The following is a 22,771-nucleotide window of genomic DNA, read 5'->3' on the forward strand; positions in this document are numbered from 1 at the left end:
AAGATAGGCAAAAGTGGGTGACTTCCCAGGTGTCCAATAAAGATTGACTTTTTTTTTGTTAGCAATTCAGTGTTTTCATTCATTCCAATTCTACTATCCAGTTCTGGCAAGTTATTGTGATTTAAATTATCACTTTGTTCTGGCATCCCCTCTTTTTTCATCTTGATCTTTGACAGTGCCTCATCTTCATTACTTGCAAAGAATAGCTTTAGGGCACATGTATATCTGCCAAGTGTGGTAAAAAATGATGGAAATAACTCATTTGCTTTTTCTGTGGTATTGAGGAGGAAAGACTGGTCTTACTCTCTGGCAATCTAGTTTAAAATTGGTTCTTCAATGAAAAGCTGGTCAAGAAAGAATGCAGAGATAACTCTACATGTTCAGATCTTTCCCTCCCTGTTTTCAACATGCCAAGAATCCAGTTTCATTGCTGCCCACAAAAGCAATCTGAATCTGACCAGATGCTTCTCTTCAAGTTAATCATCAGTGAGTGAGTCTGCATCAGCATTTTACTCCAGAAAACCCATCAGCATTTTATCTCCCAATAACCTCCATTTTCTGCTCTTTGGCTTCCTTCACAAAGTGGTATCAAAGCACAAAAAATAGGTTCCTTTCTGATGAAACTAAACTAGGAAATATGATCCGTGTATCTAGGTATCTAATACATTTTAGCTCATAACAGGCATTCTGTTCCCAGGAGCAGAGCAGAGCTAGTCTGGTCCGTAACCCCTCCTGAAACATATGTAATATAGTTGCCAGGCCTCAGCACCAAGTGGTCTGCCAGTTGTGCTGTGCTCCTTGCTAATCTAAGCAGAACTAATTCTAGTGTGTTTGTTTGCTAAAGTCAAAGTCTTTGGCCCTTCTGCAGCTCACCAAGCTTAGTGGCCTATGTAGGAACTGGTAACATAAATTCATCTACAGCTTCTTTGCCCTTCCCTGAGATATTAAGAACTAAGGTTGTGAACTGTTTAACAACATCTGGCACCTGAGAAGTCATCGGTTTCTCCAAATAACCTAACTATCTAGGAGCTTGAATTTGTATTGCAGAGTGGACTGTATTCAGCAAAACATGGTAATCCATGCCAAAAAGCCGTCCACCAGCTAAGCTGTAGGAAGTAACCGCATAGTATGGAACAAAACCAGAAATCTGGGATTCATTGCAAATTTCTAGCCATAAACTTGCTTCTGTGACATATTAATTTGAATCAGCTGGAAAAAAAGGATGGAAACAAAGTAGTTGGTTTTTTTTTTTTTTTTTCCAAAATAGATCTTTCCCTTTATATCAGTGAGACTGTTTTCCTGTTCTCTCTGTAAGCTTTCAGCACTTGCACTTCAGATTGCCTTTGAAGTCTCTTAATTTATGTTTTATCTAACATAATTTTATTTTCCTCTCTGCTTCACCAACACTAGGTTTCAGTTTCTGCCTGGCTTGAATGATCGCTTCGATTTGTCAGTTAATCATGTTATTTTTATTTTCCTTTCTGCTTCACTTTTAAACACACAACTGTTTTAACTACTAAGTCTGATAATAGTTTATCATCCACATACATCATATATACATCTTCCACTGCTTTTATTGTCTGAAACACAGACAGGCTCAACTCCCTTAGCTAATTCTAATGTTCTGTTGATTACAGTGTTGAGACTAGTAGGAAACAGGGCTAAAGATGATAGAGAAGCTGAAAGAATTTTCCTACATCATGTTCCTGTCTCGAAGACCCATATGACATCCAACAGTACTAATGAAGAGGCTATTGCACTCTCAGACCTTATTCCCAGCAGATCTGCTGTTGAAAATTAAATATTTGGGCATTTACTAGAAGAGAATACTTATACCCAGTGAAATGGATAGTAATTTCAGCTGAAACTTTTATTTATCCCTTAGACTTTCATGAAAGGAGATATTACAGTATCCTAGTTTATCAAGTACTGTTCTCAAAGAAATTATTTTCTAAATCAATAACATTTAGCCAATCTCAGTGAGAACTGAGGACCAAGTTAATTAATTGAAGTACCTCTTCTGTTGTTAGCTACCTTAGATAGCTTGCTGTTGTCTTTAAGTAAACTTTAAATATTATTTGATTTTGCATTTTCCCTTCATCACATAACACAACCATTTTACTGCATTTATTAGCAGACAAATACTTGAACCAGTATTTGAATATCACCATTATTCATTCAAAATCTTTTGGGTAAACGTTCAGAAGTGTGCTGGGGTTCTGGCCTGTTATTTGCTATTGATCTACTAAGACTTAAAGTGGTTTTCTGAATCCAGTAACAGCCTATTTTAGGTTTCAAGTAAATCATTGCTTGCTCTACTGGCCTTCAGAAAGTCTGAAGAATGATACTTTCATATTTCCATTTATGTAAATCTGTAGATGGTAATTTATTTGGCGGCTCACATTTCTAACACAGCTCTTGAAAGCTGTGGGTGTTATTTTTATCTTCAGTGGGTTCATCCATAATATTGTCCATTAAGAAGTCTAGCTGCCTGAGAGCAACCACAAATCAAGTAATTTAGCTTCTCAAGCTTCAGTCCTTCAGACACATACGTGCTTAGATTTTGCACATGGAATTGTCTCACTTATTTTGATAGGACTATTTAAGATGTTGTCAAGGCAGGGACTTAAGCAAACAGTAATGGCTTCTAAAACTACTAGCTAGAAGAAAGTTTTCCTCCAAACTATGAATGACAAAAGTCAGAGATTTTGCATCTCATCATTTATAATCTAATCTGAATAATTGTTTTCTTATTCCATGCTATATCTTCAGATGAAGACAAGAAGTAGTTTTTTATGTTCCTTGCATTTTAACTCACCACAGCTAGTCAGTACTCACTTTAGAGCATTCAGTTTTCAGGGATACCCAGGGTGTGAGTCTCGCTGTTCTGACAGAGGTATCCCCCCAGGACTGTTAGTCTTAAAACTTATATATATACATATATTTTTATTTAAATATATATGCTTATATATTTTTGAATATATATAAATATTCTACTGCATCTTTGTAGCCTCCATTGTGAATTGCTAGGTGTAACAAGAAGTATTCCAGTTGTCATGGAAAAAAAATACATTTTCTCATTATTTGCACAACTACCGTCTTTTCAACTTCTCTCATCTGAGGTGTTTGAGAAGAGAGATGATTTTGGTACTTACATAATCCAATAACAAGTGTTCTTTTCTTCCAATGCCATCATTTCTTCACATAGCTTTGATTTTTCAAAAGCACCAACATCAACAAAGGGAATATGTTTCTCAAGTGAACACTTCCTTTGCTTATAGCAACGACAAAAGTCATTGATAAAGAGCAATTAAGGCACCTTAGACTCTTCTACTGCCTTACATATTCTGTTATTTATATCAGTGCAAAGTAAGTGCTAAATAGCTGTCAAATACTTCTCCTGATTAAAAGTGTTTGACAGTCACCTAACACTCATTGCTCAGGTGTGAGTGACTCTGTACTGTGCAAAGCAGTGCAAAAATCAGACTCAGATAGTAAGTTGATAAGGGTTATAATAAAGGCTGATAATAAAGACTATGGACATTTTGGCACAACCTAAAGAGGATAAAATGCTTGCTCTGCGAGAAAGGTTAGATGGTTACTGGCCAGTATGATCATATGAACCAAGAGTAAGAGCTGAAGTAGGACTTCCTAAAGCTGGGAATAAAAGTGGTGAGACAGGCTCTTCCAACATGCCTTGCAACAATGTGTAACATTGCAAGTTCCATTGATATAAATTTGAATAATTTGAATAAATATGAGCATTCATGAGTAGATTACTCAGCATTTTATCTGACTGCACTATGAAACTGATGATGTGAAGCATTATCTGGTTTCAAGCAGGTTGTTGCTCATGTTAAGCAAGGTCATGGGAATCAGTTCCACATAAAATTTACTCTTCAGAGAGGTTAGCATGAATGGAAATAAAAGTACTTATTTTCAGTTTACAAGCAAGACAAATGTTTATAAAAGATGCAAGTAAAGAAATAAAATAAAAAACTTACTTGTGTTGAGTTTGAAAAAGAAAGAACTCTATCCAACTGTAGAAGGTCACCATTTGTCAAGGATTCTGTCTCACTGCCTGTATCTGCATTATGTTGCATTCCTTAGATAAAAGATCTTCCTAGATGAACAAGTTAGCCTTTCAGTTATCCTCTTCCAGAGTTTTTCAAGGGGTCTAGACCAGAATCTGTGTCTTGTAAAGGATAGCACAGACATTTGGCATGGGAAGTATCCAGACATACCTAGCACTTTACTTATTTAGGTAAAGGAAGCCTCCTACCTTCCAGCCAGGAATTCCTGTGTCTCTGGTCCATCAGGTTCTTGAGTGATCTTCTCCTGTGTGAAGGTAATAGGTAACCTCCACAATCCATACACACCTTTTTGGCTGTGGTCTGATCTGTAACCATAGCTCAGGATCTAGGAGACTATTTTCATATCTTTTATCTCTGAGGGCTAGGCTTTAAATATCCAGCTCCAGTGGGGCCACCAAATGGGAATTGTTTTAGTTTTTAGTTATATTAGGTATTCTTTTTCTACCTGCTGGTGCTGTGAAGAAAGGATCAACTTGAGCAGTACATGGACAATTCTGTTGCTCCCTCAAAAATTTCTTCTTGGTTTCTTGAGTATATGAATTACCAAGGGTCCTCTGTAACATGAGCCATTCCTTGTCAACTGTCCTTGTCACCTGTGGATTAGTATCTGTCTACCTCCCATGGTTCTAAAAGGAAAATAAATGAGCCCAAGTTTACAAAAACTTTTCCCCTTTCCGTGTTGCTGAAACCTTTTCTCTATCGGAAGATGCAGAGGAACTGTTGATGATTCACTGAGAACAGCTTTACATACCCTGTAAATCTTCCTGCTAACTTCTCCCCTGGAATGTCTTTCTACTTCAGGAGCCAGTTTTGCCAGTCCCCAAATAAAATAAGCGTTGCTGCTTCTTAGAAAAACAGCTGTTGATTTGTGAGACCAGCTGTCATCTCCTGAATTTGACAGATCAGTCTTTGTCTCCCCTCAGTTCTCTCCTAAGTGATGGCATTGTTCGCCAATCAGTGCAAACCAGCACATGCTGGCATCACTGCTGAAGCATAAGACCAGCCCCCACTCACATCTGCCGATCCTCACCTTGGCACTGCCCTTCTGCTGTGCTTACACAAATCTGGTCTGAATAAGGGAATAAACCCAGAGAAAGACACTGAAGTTATGGCAAATTGTGTCAAAACTAAAGAGGCAGTGGCACAGGGACAGGGTGGTGCAACCAGGGCTGGAGGGCAAGGGTGGAATAGTTGGTTCAGCAGCACTGACAATTTATGTCTCCTGAAACTGTGGCATCAGAGTGCAGATATCAGTATGAAGCAACTTTATTAGTTGAAACGTATTTCATATCAATACTTGTATTAACAGACATGCAAACATCTAGACAGGATATATACACAAATTACTGAGACAAGGCATGGCAGTTATCAACTGGGGATATAGAATGTTTTGGGGTGACTCACTGTATCTTTGTTGTAGGAATAAAACCATGTCTCCTTTGCTGCAGTCTAATTCTAAGATGCTTCTCATTTTGTATGCTTATGCAAGGCTTTTAAGTTTCAGAGAAACAAATTTGATCTCTTCCACTTAATCAAAAACCTTTAGTAATGGTGCGTTTATGATACAGCACAACTTTGTGAAATAATCTCCCACTGTATTTTCCAAACAAGATTTCTGCTGAAGCATTCAATTCTCATACGGCACTTACCTTTTTAACTGTGCATTTAATTCTTAGCTAATTGCCATCAATATTTATGCTGTTGAACTTTTATCCTGCTACATATTGTATAATTGCTACCATTAGATCATCTCCCAAAGGTTTTCTTTTCAGATTTGTATAATGTATCCATGCCATTCTTTTGAAAAGCACAGATTTTTATAATATTGTTAAACCATCTAATACTCAGTTTATACTTTGGAGCATAACTGAAGTTGATTGCATCTAGCCAATTTAGTAACTTCTCATTCACTTTTTAATGTAAAAAGGAATAATTCATCAGGCGTGCTGTTGTCCACTGTTTTCTTTTGATTTCTAAAGTCAGGGTCTCTTGACAATAGGTAACTTATTATCCTGAAAGCAAAATGCATGGGGAGGTGTAAGTTGAATTTTAATCCCCTCAGTCTCAGTAATTTTCTAGGTGTTTTGGATGTACAGTCACAAACGCCCCAAATTAAGCTACCCTACAAAAATAAAGTATCTTCATTTCCAGATAAATGTGATGTAGAAAGAAGTGCCAATCACCTTCTCCTCCAGAAGATAAATAGGACACCATGTAAATCCCTTGTACTGACTACTGGTTCTTCAAGGGAGCCACAGCCCTCCTGCTATGTCTATTCTGGTAAGCAGGACAGGGACAGGTACACACTAGGGTAATGGCACATGATTAACCATACTGTTTAACAATAAGTCCAGTCCCTTGCATGTTATTTTGCCTATGTAAATGATCATTTTCCCATACAGTGCCCAGATAAGGTTTGGCAGAGTAGCATGTTCCAGTGACTATTCCCAATAAAGATGAAGCCACCTAATTTTGTGGGCTTTGGCATGCAAACCATGCCATGTAATTTGGCCTTAGAGCCAGAGAACAATATCTGCTTTGTTTTGTTCAAAAATAAGAACCCAGTCTTTGAGCACATCTGAGTTCTGAGTCCTGAATGCAAGGGAGAAAATTCAGCTTTAAACCAGTTAACCAAATCTGAAAATTCTCCATGTCCAAAATGTTAAAAAATATTGTGAAGAGACAACTGAATACAGTTCTTACTCATGTGTGTTGTATGAGATTTGTCAATAAACTTTGTGCAAAAGTGGTCTGTTTCATGACATTTTTCAGATTTCATTTGTTTCAGTTCTTAGCATGGTACAAATGCCAAATACAAATAAGAGCCAATAGCTAGGATTATCAATACTCTCTTGCTATTCTGCCCAAACATATGAGAAAGCTTCATGTTGGTTAACTAATCCAGAAGAGGGATTTCTGTGTTTGCCATGTTTCAGGTAAGGACTATAGGAGCAGAACTCAGTGACATAAAAATTTTGGTGAGTTCATGGGGATAATCAGCTGAACATATAATTTCAACATATCACTAGGTTTTGAACAGTTAAGCAGAGCTTTGGAATCATGCACTGAAAATCTCAAACAAAATAAAAGACCATAGTCTTTTGTGTTAGGCATGTCTGTAACCACTATGGAATATGGATGCTGATTCTGGTATCCACACATCAATACATTTCAGATCTTCAGTGTGCTACATGAACAGTTGCAACCATGATAAAAACTGGTGGGGGAGAAAGCCAAAGATATAAGAAGCTGAAAATGTTTATTTTATCATGTTCTAGAAGAATTCACAGTATCTAGAAAAGAGTTTATTCACAAAGTTCTTCAACACACAGTGGAAATATGAAAATAAATGACTGGCAGTTATAATTTTACAGCTGGCTCTACCAGTTGTCTGATATTGCTCCCATAATGTTATCTCTGTGCTGCAAAGTTCATCGATGTTGTAATAGATTTAAGACAATCCATAAAGCCATATGCGTGGTCTGATGTGTGTACAAAGAATGGGACATTTAGTTCGTTGATTCATTTGGAGGCTTTGTCTTGATTAAAGGATATTCCATCAAGACCAACAAGTTTTAATTAAGATAATCAAAAGAGACTTTAAAATAAGGAACTACTAATTATGCTTATTGGGGGGTGGGGGGGAGAAGGAGACTTGAAAGTGGGTGCATTTTTTTAAAAAGCCTAGGGTTTTTTTGTTAGGCAGACATATTATGGTGGTCTGCCCAGTACCAAAGAGAAGCATAAAAAAATGGAAATATGACTGGGTGCTATAGAGAAGACTACAAAATCCTATACTATGCACATAGTCAAAGTCTATGTGGTGTTTTGACCCTGGCTGGATGCCAAGTGCCCACCAAAGCTACTCTATCACTCCCCTTCTCAACTGGACAGGGAAGAGAAAATACAATGAAAAAGCTTGAGGGTCAAGATAAAGACAGGGAGAGATCACTCAACAATTACCATCATGGGCAAAACAGACTTGACTTAGGGAAAATCAGTTTAATTTATTACCAATCAAAACTGAGTAGGAGTGAGGAGTGAAAACATGTGTAGGGTAATGAGAAATAAAACCAAATCTTAAAACACCTTCCCCCCACCCTTCCCTTCTTCCTGGGCTCAACTTTACTCCCAATTTTCTCTATCTCCTCCTGCTGAGCAGTGCAGGGGGACGGGGAACGGGGGTTGCAGTCAGTTCATCATGCGTTGTCTCTGCTGCTCCTTCCTTCTCAGGGGAGGATTCCTCACACTCTTCCCCTGCTCCAGTGTGGGGTCCCTGCGGAGACAGTCCTCCATGAGCTTCTCCAATGTGGGCCTTTCCCACAGGCTACAGTTCTTTCTGAACTGCTCCAGCATGGGTCCCTTCCACAGGGTGCAGTTCTTCAGGAGCAGATGGCTCCAACATGGGTCCCCCATGGGGTCACAAGTCCTGCCAGCAAACCTGCTCCAGCCTGGGCTCCTCTCTCTCCATGGGCCCACAGGTGCTGCCAGAAGCCTGCTCCAGTGTGGGCTTCCCACGGGGTCACAGCCTCCTTTGGGCACATCTACCTGCTTTGGCATGGGGTCCTCCCTGGGCTGCAGGTGGATATCTGCTCCACCATGGACCTCCGTGGGCTGCAGGGGGACAACCTGCCTCACCATGGGCTTCACCATGGGCTGCAGGGGAATCTCTGCTCCAGCTGCCTGGAGCACTCCTCCCCCTCTTCTCCAATGACCTTGGTGTCTGCATAGTTGTTCCTCTCATATATTCTCACTCCTCACTCCAACTGCAGTTTGTGTTCCGTTGTTTGGGGTTTTTTCCCCCGCTTCTTAAATATGTTATCATAGAGGCGCTACCACTGTCACTGATTGACTCAGCCTTGGCCAGCAGTAGGTCCATCTTGGAGCCGGCTGGCATTGGCTCTATTGGACACAGGGGAAGCTTCCAGCAGCTTCTCACAGAAGCCACCCCCGTAGCACCCCCTCTGCTACCAAAACCTTGCCACACAAACCCAAGACAGTCTATTTTACAGTAACACCTTGCCTTGGATTTCAACACTCACAAATCTTTGAAAACAGACACTGAGGAGCACACAGTGTTCCATAAAGGCTTTTTCTACTCTGTGGGGAAATGGAGATGTCAGTGACACCAAGTTTATTATTAAGGCATCTTAGCAACACACTAATCTCCTTTATTTGCAAGCAAGTAGTTCTCTTACACTGATTTACAGAAGTGCAGATTAGTGCTGATAACAGCTGTGGGAACCAAAATATCCTCAGTTGTGGTTTTCCTTGATTGTAAGAATCTCACTGTAAACTAGGGTCGTATCTCTTTTGACCGATTATTCCTACATCTCACATTAAGCTTATGCTGAATTATCTCTCATGGGCAAATTTAAATTCTTTTGCCACTTGCTCCTTTTAGGCAACCTATGAATCAACTGGATATCTTTTCCACATGGTTGGAGGAGGGGTGAGTCTCTTTGCTACTTTTACTCTGTTGCTAATTATTTAATAGTGTCTCCCCAATCCTGAGTTTGTGCTTGTCTATATTTGTTTCTCCTCTTTGCTCAGTGACCCATAATAGAAGTCATTAATAGCCAGATGCCTTTAGGGAATACCCTTTTTGAACATGTTACAGTATATAACAGTAATTAAGAATACATTTGGAATCCATTATATGCTTAATCGTCATATTTACAAGAGTTTCTGAAATCAGCTAGACACTAAACTCATTTTGCAACAGTTTTTCTCATGGCTGGCTCTGCACACCTCATGACCAGGTTGTGCACCAACACATTTCTTACATAGGCAGCAATTGAAAGCCTAAAGTACTGCTGCAGAAATTTCCATTCCTGCACATTAATGAGTGGTATGCCTGGTGACATGTGATAGTCACAAAAAAAGTCTAAATCCAGAGCCCAATTTTTTTTTTTTTTATAACAAAACACTACTGTAAAATAATTTTCCAGGTGCTTTTCTGCAACTGTAACTATAGCAAGAAGGTCTCTGCTAGATATCAAATCATTGCAATGGATATATTATCACTTTAAACAAGCTGAAAAGAGCTGTCTTAAAAATTCCAGCAACTGAAATTCTGCCACTACTCAAACCCAGAGATTTAATAGTCCAAACAACTTTTTCCAGACTTTTATGGTGGCACTAAGGTCACTAACACATCTTTCTCAGTAAACATAAAAATACATGGTGGCTAATAAGTAGTTTATGTATATCTAACTGTTCTGGAGAAGGCTTTGCATTTTCAATTATGCAGGTACATGGGCTTATGTTTAAGAAAAATCAGGTGAGTATTAAACTAAGAAACCTCTGAATAAAGGAGCTTTTCAGGTAACATGCACACATGTGAAGGCCAGTTTCAAAAGCCAGAGAAAGCGTCTCACATGACATTGAATCATCTCTAAAAATATGTAAGAGGATTATGAGCTTCCATTGCATTATTGAAGTACAGAAACATGAATAATATGTCCCACTTGATGTCCAGGAGAGCCAAGCATATCTTCTTAGTAACAGATAAAAAAATAGGCTTCAGTAAGTAGCTGAAGCAATCCAGTAAGGAAAAAATATCCCAACAACAAACTAAAAAGGAAACAATATTTAATAAATAAATATATATATGTTTTAAAGACAGCTCTTTAAAAGTGCAGAATAGTGAGCTATTGCAAAAACAAGTCCTTTCCAGTAAACAAAAAAAACCCTGTTATAGTAAGGCAAAATGTGCTATTTTCTCCCTCACATTTTAATATTAATAAGATATTTTAGCTATAAATCCTACTTACACAATTAACTATTGAAGTTGAAAAGAAATCTGTAGGTAACTACTGAAAAGATGATGTACATCAGCAGCAGGAGGGCAGCGTTCTCAGTTTCACTCAGTGAATCACACTGGAACATTTGTTTGATTTCTTTAAACAGTTTTTGATTACCATCTGTTAGTGATGAAACGGCAACAGTTATCATGCTCATCTATCTACTGGAAAAAAAAAAAAAAAAAAAGAGAAAGTGAAAGCAAATACAGAATTGAGCCAGACCAAAATTCTATTAAAAACATGTTTAAGAAAAATGGAGGTAGCCAGGAGATTAATTCCCGACTTCTGGAAAGAGTCCATGCCAAAACTTTCAGCAGTTTAGTGGGTACTGCAAGTCTGACATGTGCCTGTCATTTTAGAGACTTATGAAAATTTGACACAAACATGGTGACAAAAGGTCAGGTTGTGGTGAGAGAAGTTTGTTGATTAAAGGGAGTATGGCAAAAGCAAGAGCATGTTTGAGGGTCTAAGACCCTGTCCTCACTTTGCTCCTTGGTGTGGCTGACCTAGTGGAGCTGTACAGGGTGTTTGTGGGGCCAGCGGTTTCAAAGGCCTGGTGCTTCCTCTGCCCTAGGAAGGTAATAAAACTGTGATTTAATGGTTCCTTTTGTGGTTATTGTCCCAAAGTGATGGTGCATGATACCTGTTTAAAGTGCAGAAGAAGACAGAGAAGAAAATGTCAAAATTTCCAGTCTTGTTTTTTGTCTATTCCTGTAGAGCTCCAGTTATTTTGCATTGCTCTTTATAGCGATGGCTCAGCCTTCCCGCTTAAACAGATGCTTAGGGCAGTACCATACAGGTAAAGTTCTTGAAGGGGAGAAGGGGTGCTCAGAGAAATCTAGTCAGATTATGATAACATGCTCACATTCATGCACAAATGCTAAAATGATGATTTATAAACTTTCCAAGGAAGACTTGATGATGTGAATTGCTTCCTCCCCCTTCTATTTCTTCTCACTGAGATGATCAAGGTAGAGATGGAAATACTTTGAAGGTCAGCCTCAATGGATAGGGAATGTTTATAAATGCTTCACTGGAAAGACAATACAGTATTTACTATTTCTAGCCTAATGACTCTTTGTTTGATATAAGTACACTTGCTTCCTGTGGCCTGACCTTACGGATCATTAAGAGTTTTGTTCCTTGATGATGAACAGAGGCAAAAAAGCAAAACCCAAACACAGAGCCACCGTATTTCCATATGTTCTTTATTTAGAACTCCAGATGAATACCCACAACAGAAGAAAGGAGTCCTTTGCTCTTGTCCATTGATGAACAAAGAAACTTCAGACACGGAGGAATTACCTGTCTAATGGTCTTTGAGCAAAATTCTGGGAGTCGTTATAACTTTCTAGAAACTTAGAATTGTTCACCTAACAGATTTGTAGAATAACATGAAAATGGAAAGTCCTTGGAAAGGACTTGCAAGCCATATTATGAGTCCCATTCTCATCCATACAGATCCCAAATTATTCAGAACAACATACTGTTTGGTAGAAAATGATACAAAGGTGTTTCACCTTGGGTTTTTTTGCAGTGGTTGTTGTTAGTAATCTTTTTTCCTATGGGCTAGCACAGGCAAAGAAGCCTCTGCTGACTCCCAGAATGAAGCCGTTGAGCCTCATGGTCTGTGAGGCTCTTCTTACCTGACTAGTAAATAAATCAGAAATTGCCAATTCTCATTACATGAAAGATCCTGAGCACAGGAATAGGAAACACATCCTAAGGGATGAAAGACAGCCTTGCCTGAGGACAGCTTAGCATTTAAAGGAAACTACAGGATGAATGTACTTTCGTAGATGGGGGGGAAGAGATATTCATCCATTGGATATCTGCATACATGACTAGAATATCATGCTAAACAACTACTGCCAAAATTATGTTTAAGTTGTGTTTACCATTCACTTATAGTTAAATGAAGGTTGGAGTTTCCATAGTTGCAGGTGTGGTCCTTATTCCCTTAATATATTTTTTCAGGTTTTAAACATAACCTTAGTGCATAAGAACAACACAGGAAAAATTTTGTGGTTACAATGCAAAATAATTAGTGATCTAAGATCTGTATGAGGTTTCAGAAAAACATTTCTTAGTTTAATAGGGAGCCTGGATGTTTGCTGCTGGAATACTTGGCAGAAGGAGTAACATTTGGAGGACAGGTCTCTGGAATATCTAACTTAAATCATAAGCAGCCTTGTAAGAAATCTTGCAGGTCTGTGCTGCTATGACTGAAAAACAGTTGCACCAGAAATGTGTTAAGTGTGTATTAAGTATATTGTTCTTCACTTTACTCTGCTTCAAAACCAGATTTCTTGCAACACAAACACAGTCAGAAAACCGGAACTTTTGAAAGTATGGCATGAAAAAAGACTAAGAATTGCACTGATGATATTCCTTGGCTTCACCATCTGCCTGCACTCTATTGCATTCAGTGGTTCCAATAAAATCCCAGTGAAACAGAGATGAGATGTGTATCTCTAGCAGAGCTGGCAAACCAGCTACTCTAGCTGAACAGAAAAAACAGTTAAAGTTCACATTTGATACAAGAGCCTTCTTCCATGCAACACACAGGTTCTAGTTTCCCGCTGCATCTATTACTTAGTTGCCTTGGCAAATGTTAAGTATGTAGAGAATCCTCCAAACAAAATAAGTAAGTGTAAGTCTGTGCTTTAAATAAGCATTTTTCTCCTACTGCTGCTTTTACACAAAAATCCAGGAGAAAAAATGGTCCACTGTGACAACTCTGACCATCCTCCATGACAGGTCAGCAGATGGTGTCTTTAAGTGATGAATCTGACAACTTTTGGGGTCAGTTGACTGAAAATGAAATATTGTAAAGGGAAAATGTGCACTATTTTTCAACTACAGTTTCTTAGTGTTATCCAACAATACCATAAATGAGGATTCAGTGCTGGTCAAAGAAAATAATTTGCTAACATGTGATTCATGGGCCATTAATCTTGGTTGCCCAACCTCCAGTTTCAGTCTGAAAAACATTTTAGCTCAGCAGGTGATGTTGTCAGTGACAAATGAACAAGATTAAAATAAAGTGATGTGGATAAAGCAAACTGTCTCAAAATGAATCTTCCCATATTCGGGAACTGCTATGATTCTTGTGTTACTGGAAACAGTGCTACTGGCTTTGTGAACTTAATCTAAGAGAATTAAGAAGTAGTTTTCTGTGATAGTGAATTTTAGAAAAAAGAGAACCTTCATGAGAAGCAACTGGCATTATGTTCCTTTTAAGATTCAACTGAATCTTTCAGGCTTTGCCTTATCTCAGGGGAAGCTGTTTATATGGGTGGTAAAACACATTGCACCTAAAGCTAAGAGTGCTATTACTGGCTGTGAAATTTCCATTCTGAATAGGAGTCACACATAAGTCAGATGGCACAATGCAGTGTGCCCAGTGGTCCAGAAACAGTCCAACCGTGGGAGCGTGAGACAGCGTGGAGGACAGGAGTGCATGTGCATAGCACAGCATTTGCAGTGAGTGAAGATATTGAAGATAGTGGAAACAAATCAGCTGTGGGAACACCAGTTGGCAGAGGGAAATAGTGTACTCCATAGGAAATGCATAGAAAACAGAGAAAGGAGAAGTGCTAGAAGTAGGAGGGAACCAAGACAATGCTCCTGCTGATACCTATACTGACATATTGAATGCATGGTGGATTCTGCTGTGCAGATAAGTGCCGACAGTACTGTTAATGGGTGTGTGCCCACTGATGCTTGAGGAAAAATTGTGCTTCCCCCAGAAAGGTACTCTTACTTAAGAGTTTGTGGTCATTGCTCCCTCTTTTGTTATTTAGCAACCAACTAGTGCTTTGGATCCTTCCCTACTGTCTACTCATACAAGATATGATGCAATATAATTTTTAAATGCAGATGTCTGGGTGTGTGTCTGTGATTTAGTAAGTTTCTAAATTTTGACAGAGATCTAGGAACTTCCAGACCAAATGTTTTCAAAATCAGCAGTTGATGTAAGATGGATTTATACTTGCATAGTGAAAAAAATTAGAAGAAAATACATGGGGATAACAAAATTTTTGTTCTATTCCCATGTAGCTTTTGTTGCATTAGATAAATTCTAGGTTTAAATTTTTGAACTTGGGACAAAAACAGTTGTTGGCTTGTTTAACCCGGGAGAAGGAAAGCTGAAGGAGGTTATAATGGATAAATAACTAAATATCCAGGAATGACTACTAATGCAAATAATGCAACACAAGTTAGGACAACTTAAGAGCTGGAATTCCTGGGGTACTGGAGATGGTTGATGACCTTGATATGAATATTAATTTTCAGACAACACAATATCTTTGTCAGATGACATCAAATCCATGGTGTGGAATATGGCTATCTGATATCAGCTTCCACTTTGCTAATATCTACTTCAGGTTCCTGGAATAAATGCAGAGTGTATATGATATGAAGCCCAGTCTCAATTTCAGGTTCAGCTGAATAAAATTCTGTGTCAGTTGATAACTTGCACCTACATAGCAACCCAAAGGCAGCAGAAACATGTCTCAATGCCCGTGTTTCCACAGATGTCTTGACTCTTCTGACCATCTGTTGCAGACTCTGAACATGGGACCACACCTACCACCTCAGTTCCTGATTCCTCTTGTGTCCTCAAAAGAAGAGGAGTTCTTGTCCAGCAGAGGAGTTCTGTCAGGCTTATGTCAAGGATCACTCTGTTCAGTGTCTTTATATAACAAAACTGTGAAGGTATATTTAAAAAGTCCTTTGGATTCAACAGCATTGTTATGTCAGCCTTAATGTTGAAAAATGAGAGTCTAGAAGAAACAGATCAGGAGGGACTGGGAGGAACAGTTGTATGTCCAGGAGACAGAAACAAATATAAGTAAGAAACAAGGAGCACACGAATGCCTTCTGAGACACTGAGAGCAGCAGCATAATTGAAGTAGCAAGGACTCACTTTTTAAAGCTGTCTCTGGGAATCCACCTGGAAAAGGAAGAGATCTCAAGCAAATAAGGAATAATATTCTACAGGGAGTGGTACAGTAGATGCAGAGGAGAACCACTGCGCAAACTGTTTGTAGGGTAGGGAGACCAGACATTCCTTAACAGGTGTCTTAAGAATAAGAAAGATAACATTTCAAAAAGTTACATTAAAAAAGAAGGAATGGACAGGATTGAAAAACAATACCAAATAACTCCTTTCATCTATAGACAGCTGTAATATCTCTGAGAAGTGAGGCAAAGCAGGGAGAATTTACACAGAAAAAGGGAGAGTGACCATTAACCTGTGCAAGTGGAGAGTGGTTTGGGAGGCACTCTTTGGTGGCCCGGTCACTTGCCTAATAACCTGCAATTGACTGGCAGTTAGTGCACATCATAATCTGGTCACATTCATCTCTTTACTCTTCACATGCATGAACCACCTTGCTTCAGGGGTGGTAGGTGATAATGCATTAGGACTTCCAGAATATCTTCTTTTAGGTGTGGCATGGTGGCTGGCTGCTTCAGAGGTGCTAACCCCTGCTCAGGCTCATGCTTTGGAAAGACATGGGGTAGTGACTTACGTGTCTGATGCTAATGGCAATGGTTACTTAGCCTGGGCATTCTTAGATATTCTGGGAGAGAGGACACATGAGGGACTGGGGCACAATGGCAGCCATTTTATCTCAAGGAAATCCTTTCCTGGAGGGGAATAAGATGATAGGGAACATCTAAAAAGGAATTTAATCTTATTATAGATGCAGAAAAAAGAGTGGTGCAGAGCAGAAGAAAAAAAAATAATAATAATTAGACACCTGCAAAGCTGCTGAGGAGAAATTGGAGAGATTAAATAAGAGACAGAAGGAAGTGGAAGTTAGTCCTGATGTCTACATAAACTTTTCTTTGAATTTTAACACAGACATTATCCCTTAGGACCATTTTTCATCATTTTGCATGGATGACTGCTGTGGAGATCTGTGTCCTGGTGGAAGGGAGGAGAAACTGCCACTGTTCCTAAACCTGATCTCTTTATATTATGTAAAATTCACAGAATCAGGTGAAACTGTACCCATACTGAGCTCCCACATTCATGCAGTCACTGAAAATTTTGCAGTAGCTGTTGAAAAGCAGCTCAGATATAAAGCACAAGAAAAGCAAAAGACTGTGATTTATTCCTTTTATTCAATGCTCTAGATGTGCAATGCACAGGGATTATGTAGACCAGCACTCCTTTAGGCTTCAAATAGTGGTCAGAAAGCTGTAAGATTTGGGGAAATTCATCTGTCCCTTCAGGCTTTCTTGAGTGTCTTTCCTTTCATATATCTGTAATTTCCAACAGTTACTGTATCATGTATTATTTATTTTTAAAATTGTTTTTTCCACATTTCACTGAGAAAGGGATGTCTTTCTCTAGCCACCATGGAAGACATTTTTGGAAGACTTAGTCTTAGAACATATCTCTGTCCAGCTTAACTTAGTTCTTTATACTGCCCAAATACTGTACCCTGTGTACCTGTTGCTGTGTCTGGTCCAGGAACCTCTTGGTTGTATCTCAGGATTCAGCATGTAGCTTCTGATTAGATAAGAAGCAACTACCTGCAGATATGTGAGGTACATAACCCCAAGATCTAGCCAGTTATTCATAAGTAATAGAGGTGGTATTTTTTCACTGGCAGAGTGTAGGTTTCTGACAGGGGCCAGGACCAAGATGCTGCCAGAAATGAGCCCTAGATTGGGGGGAGTGGGGCTGAGGGGCAAGGAAAGCTTTACAGGGAAGCTAGAAAAGAGAATGTTGCACTCTGAAAAATTCTGTGCAAATGCAGATGTCTGTCAGTATTGGTTTGAGCCCTACTCCAGAAAGTGGCTGTTCCATGATCAAATAAATCTTCCAAGCATGGGAGACTGGTGCTTCTTCTTGTGATAAAATATTTCCTGTAGTAAAAGGTAGTTAAGTAGTAGTTAAGTTCTTATGTATTTTCAGATCAAAAGCCTGTGATGTCCTGTGGCTGGGAATTCTTGTAGTAAATCTTAGCATGATGTGAAATATTGCTGAGATTTTCTGTCATCCTAATGAAGCCTATTTTCTTCTCTGGGGTGTGAATAGAGGAAGAAGTGTAGCAGCTGCATGTTACCCAAAAGCTGCCCCAAGAGTTGCAGGATTGTGAAGGGTGAAGGATTTCAGCTTGGTACTTGGAGTACCATGAAGAAAATTGGCAAAACTGGCAAAACTCCCAAATCATCAAATGCACTCTGGCCAGCTAGTTTAGGGGGGATCAGTCCCACTCATTAGCTGTTTGCATGTGGTCTTAGACATCCTAGATGCTCCTTTCAGTCTACTCATCAAAAATGTTGGTATGGGAGATCTAGTTTCTAACCAAGCTGGCAGAGATATTTCTTCAGATACATCTTATACATGGCATCTATGTGAAGCCTAACAGAGGCTTCTGCAGTAACAGTGTCCCTGGTGTTCCAGATTCTGTGCCGACTTTTAGCTTTGCAAATCAGCAGAGATGCACCTGCATTATACTGCTGCTAATGAACACTGATCCAAGCTTCAAGATGTTCTCTAATCTCACAGAAAACATTCACCTTGCAAACACCTAAATTTTTTTTTTTTTTATTTTATTTTATTTTCACTACCCATCTGAACAGGATATTTTTACACTCACAGTTTGTGTAAGCAGGCATACCAATATTAACAACTTTGAACATGTCAAGCAGGTATTTCTTGCTGCTGAGGAAACAGGATGCTAATCTCAAAACCAGCACAGGTATTTCCTTGTAAACTACCAATTAGGCAATAAGGCTCAACAGGGCATGCAGTTATCATAGAGTAATCATAGCTGTGGAGATTTATATGGCATAGTAGAATTTAATGGCATAAGTACATCTGTGATATGAAATCAACTGAATAAAAATTATGGATTATACGCTCAGTCCTTAAAATATTTTTTTCTGTGGGGTCACAATAAAATTAGATGGACAGCAGACAACACCACGTTTTGAAATTTATAGTTTTCTTCTCTGTATGTATGTGTTTAAATCTTCTAAACTTTTTTGGTCAGGCTCATGAAGTACTAGATTATGGTACCTTTTACAGTGAGTTTGTTATTAGTCCGCAGCAGCAGAAAGTCTTTTGGAAAGCAGTCTCTGTCCCCTCCCTGTCAGAGGATTGGAGCCAACACTGCCACTAAAAGAGCTGCTCTGTGTGGAATAAAAATCATGAACAGAGTATGAGACCTGCATCAACAACAAGTTATTCCTTCTTGGCAGAAATGCAAAGGGAAGGCAGGTGGCAGTAGCACTGCCTCTAGTCTGAGGATGTGGATCTCTCTGCAGAGGTCTGGGGGTTCAGTTCTGCCATATGAAAATAAAATGTACAGCATCTTTTATTGGATTTCATGAATTTAGCTCTGTTGATTTTCTTTTCACTTGAAACAAATGCTCTGGTGTTCTTTAACAGACAGAGTCGGGGAGAGAAAACCCATGTTAGTCCTACTGTATTGAGATACTTTAGTGTCAAAGCACTGACTATGTGAAATGTAAGGGTGTGGTGAAATGTGATAAGGAAAAGAGCTTTCTATTTCCAGCTGTCAAAAAAGCCAGCATACAGGGGAGGTATGAACCACTTTAATAACTGAAAAGTTCTTCCAATATATCCTGTCAAATAGTTTATTTAAAACCATGAAAATGCCTGAAAAGCCTAAGTAGCCTTGTTCCAAGAACAGAAGGACTTAGCTAAATGAAGGGTGGGGGTGGGGGGGAAATGAATCTACTATTTAGAGCTGGATTAAAGCATAAATGGTTTAGGTGTCATTATTTTGAAGAAATATTTTGATGAGCTAGTAGGCTACTAGCTACCTGGCTCTGAGAACCCATCCATCGTGTCCATGGGCAGTGGAGTCATCAGGTGGCTCTCCCCCATTAAGGACAGATAGGGACTGGATCTCTTCCCCTGCAGAACACTTCAGCTCCCCTGACTGAGAAGGAAGAAGGAGGTGGCAGCACAAGACGAAATACCACTACAAATCTAAGAGTGACTTCTTGTTGGATAAGTTCCTTCCACCAGAAGGACAAACAGAATAAAACTTTGTGTTTCAGCCTTCTGGGCACAGCATGTGTGGTCACAGTCTGGGGGTAACACTTAGGTTGAACATGGAGGCTCTGTTACCTTGCACTCTGCTGCCAACATGTGTAAATGGTGATTAATCTTGTTATGAACTACTTTATAATGCCAGGATTTAAGACCTCTTAAATGGTGTCTGAAAGCTGTCTAATGAGACAGTGTGTGTCAAATCTATTCTTTAAACCAAATATTTTTCACTCTTCCAGGTTTGGTAAAATATTGAAAACCCTCAATTATCCTGGCTGATGCCCTCTCAGTTGTACTGCAGAGGCACGAGTGCTGGGAGCTTCCAGAGGAGGAGACTGGGAGAGCTGTGTGAGGACTGGGGTGGCCACATGATGACTCCGTACCATGGAGTTAGTGATGGTGGCTTTAGAAAGGAAGGCAGCAGTTTCACTGAGTTGTTTCAGAGTTCATAACCCAGTCAACTTAGAGATAGTTTGGTTTCCTTGACACTGAGTCAGAAATGAATTTTCAGGAAACAAAAAAAAGGAAAAAATATCTAAAAGAAAGAAGGATTTATCAGTTTTAGACTTCACTTTGAAGTGGGTGACTATAAACTCTCTTTTGGAATTATTCCATTTTGATTAAAGTGCTTAACACATTAAAACCAACGCAACGCAGTGAAAAAATCTCTCTTTAGTCTCCCAGTTAAGACAGTTATATAGAAAGAAGGACATTATGGTTTCTTTTCCTGCTCTGCTGAATGCTTATTTATGTAAAGCAAAAGGGTGTCATGGAAGATTGACAGTATGCTTCTGCAACTCATCCTGGAGTTTTAAGTGGCAAGTAATGAACTACTGGTGAAGCTCTAAAGCTTGAATAAGCAATCTGCATCTGGTTTACTGAACTATAGTAAACCAAAAGATTATGAATTCCTCAGATCATGTGTTAATCTGTGTTCAGCTGCATATAATTTCGCGGCGCAGCAGCAAAACCCGGGGATTTCTTTCTCTGAGAATGCTCAGCCACATCTACAGGCTCTTGTTACCATCCTGGTAAGAATAAGAAATGCCTAGGGTAAAGAGAGAGAGAGGCTGACTGCAAAGGCACCTCCTAGGAGGTGACATCAACCCTCTGTAGGTAGTGGGAGGAACTGAACATGGGCATTCTACATAGGCAAGGGGGGACTTTAAATTGCTATATAATGGGGACTGTTGACCAGTGTTGCTCTTGCAGATTACAACTTGAGTATCTAGTAATACATTTGCTTTGCTTTTCTGGTGATTGCCAAAAAAGAAAAAATTAAGAATTTATGCAGAGAAAAGAAAAAAAACCCCACACCATTCATATCATATTTTTTCTTAATTTTCAGTTTGCCTCACTAGAAAAGGGATTATTCTCCTTGCCAAGAGAGATAATAGTTGTGATTACCACCCAGAATACTTTACATTTCATGGCTGTAGCATTGAGAAATGTATATAGAGTTATTTCCACCTTTCTTTTCCAAAGTAATTGCTTATCACTTTTGTGATACTACATTTCTTAGTTATTTTAAATATTTAAAACTACAGAGCTCTGTGAAAAGTGTTTTATCTACCAAGTGCTTATAAAATAATTAATTTTTGATGTAAGTTTCTATTGTTGTCTTAAAATTTCCACCTCAGTTCACATTTGAAGGTATAAAGTACTGAATTTAACGTGAATTTCCAGCACAAGCTCTGTTTTTTCAAACCAACTATACATTGCGATTTCTTAATTCCAGCAATAATCATGTGGTAAAACATGTTGCCCAGTAGCTATTTATTTTTTGTTTCCAATATACATTTTCTTTGTGCATGAGAGACACATTTTAGATTAATCCTCTTGCAGTTGTTTGGTAACTTTTGCAATACAGTTTTTCTACCTCCTTGTAAATCTACTATATGGTAAAAATTGAATTAAGCAGTATGAACATATCCATAACTGGTTTTCATTTGAAATATGCTTTCCTTATAAAAGTTAAACTGCAAATTACAGTAGTTTGTTTTGTTTATGATTAACATTTATGAACTATGAAACACATGGCACAAGTCATAGACCAATATTGTAAAATCAGCTTTTGCCCTACAAATGGACGTAGATTTTATGGCAAAGTGGTAAACAAAATACATTTTTAAGGTGGTTCAGTGTTACAAGTGCTATGTTGTATAATGCATTCCTTTTTACTTAACTATGAAGTTATTGACTTATTTTAGAAAAGCACTAGATTTACCTGAATAATGAAAAATAGCAAAAAAGAAATATTTGATTCAGGGAAATATCTTTAACGACAAATTCTATGTCAGCTGGACATAGATCCATAATCAATGAAGATGTAGTAAATCAGATTAGTAGAATCTAAGGAGCTATTCAGCTGACCAGCTGCTAAGCTTGAGACTTATTTGCCTTGCCTAATATGGTGCAAGGAGGCTGTATTTATGCAAACAAATCCCATCTCAGTGTCTGCATCAGAGTAAGATGAGTCTCTTGAGTGTATTGACTACCAGGTACATTCAGTCATCTAAACATGGTTTCTTTTCCATCCAAGATGGCCTGAGGTATTCAAGATAGCTACACAAACCCAGGAATATGACACGGGTCCTTCCAGAAACTTGTACCTTTCTAGAATGGCAGGTAGAGGCCATGGAGAAAACCCTAAAGAATCTCAAAAAGGTGCTTGTGTTTAGGCAGTTAAATCGAGCCTAGCTCCAAACCTAGCTTAGGCACACAGCTCATCTGGAGAAGTCTAAATGTAGGTGTCTTAATCTTGAACTGATTCCCAAACTAAGTGTCTCCAGTTATGACCTGGTGCTACTCTTAGGTGACAT

This window comes from Pelecanus crispus, chromosome 4 (genome assembly GCF_030463565.1).
Source record: "Pelecanus crispus isolate bPelCri1 chromosome 4, bPelCri1.pri, whole genome shotgun sequence".
Lineage (NCBI taxonomy): Eukaryota > Metazoa > Chordata > Aves > Pelecaniformes > Pelecanidae > Pelecanus > Pelecanus crispus.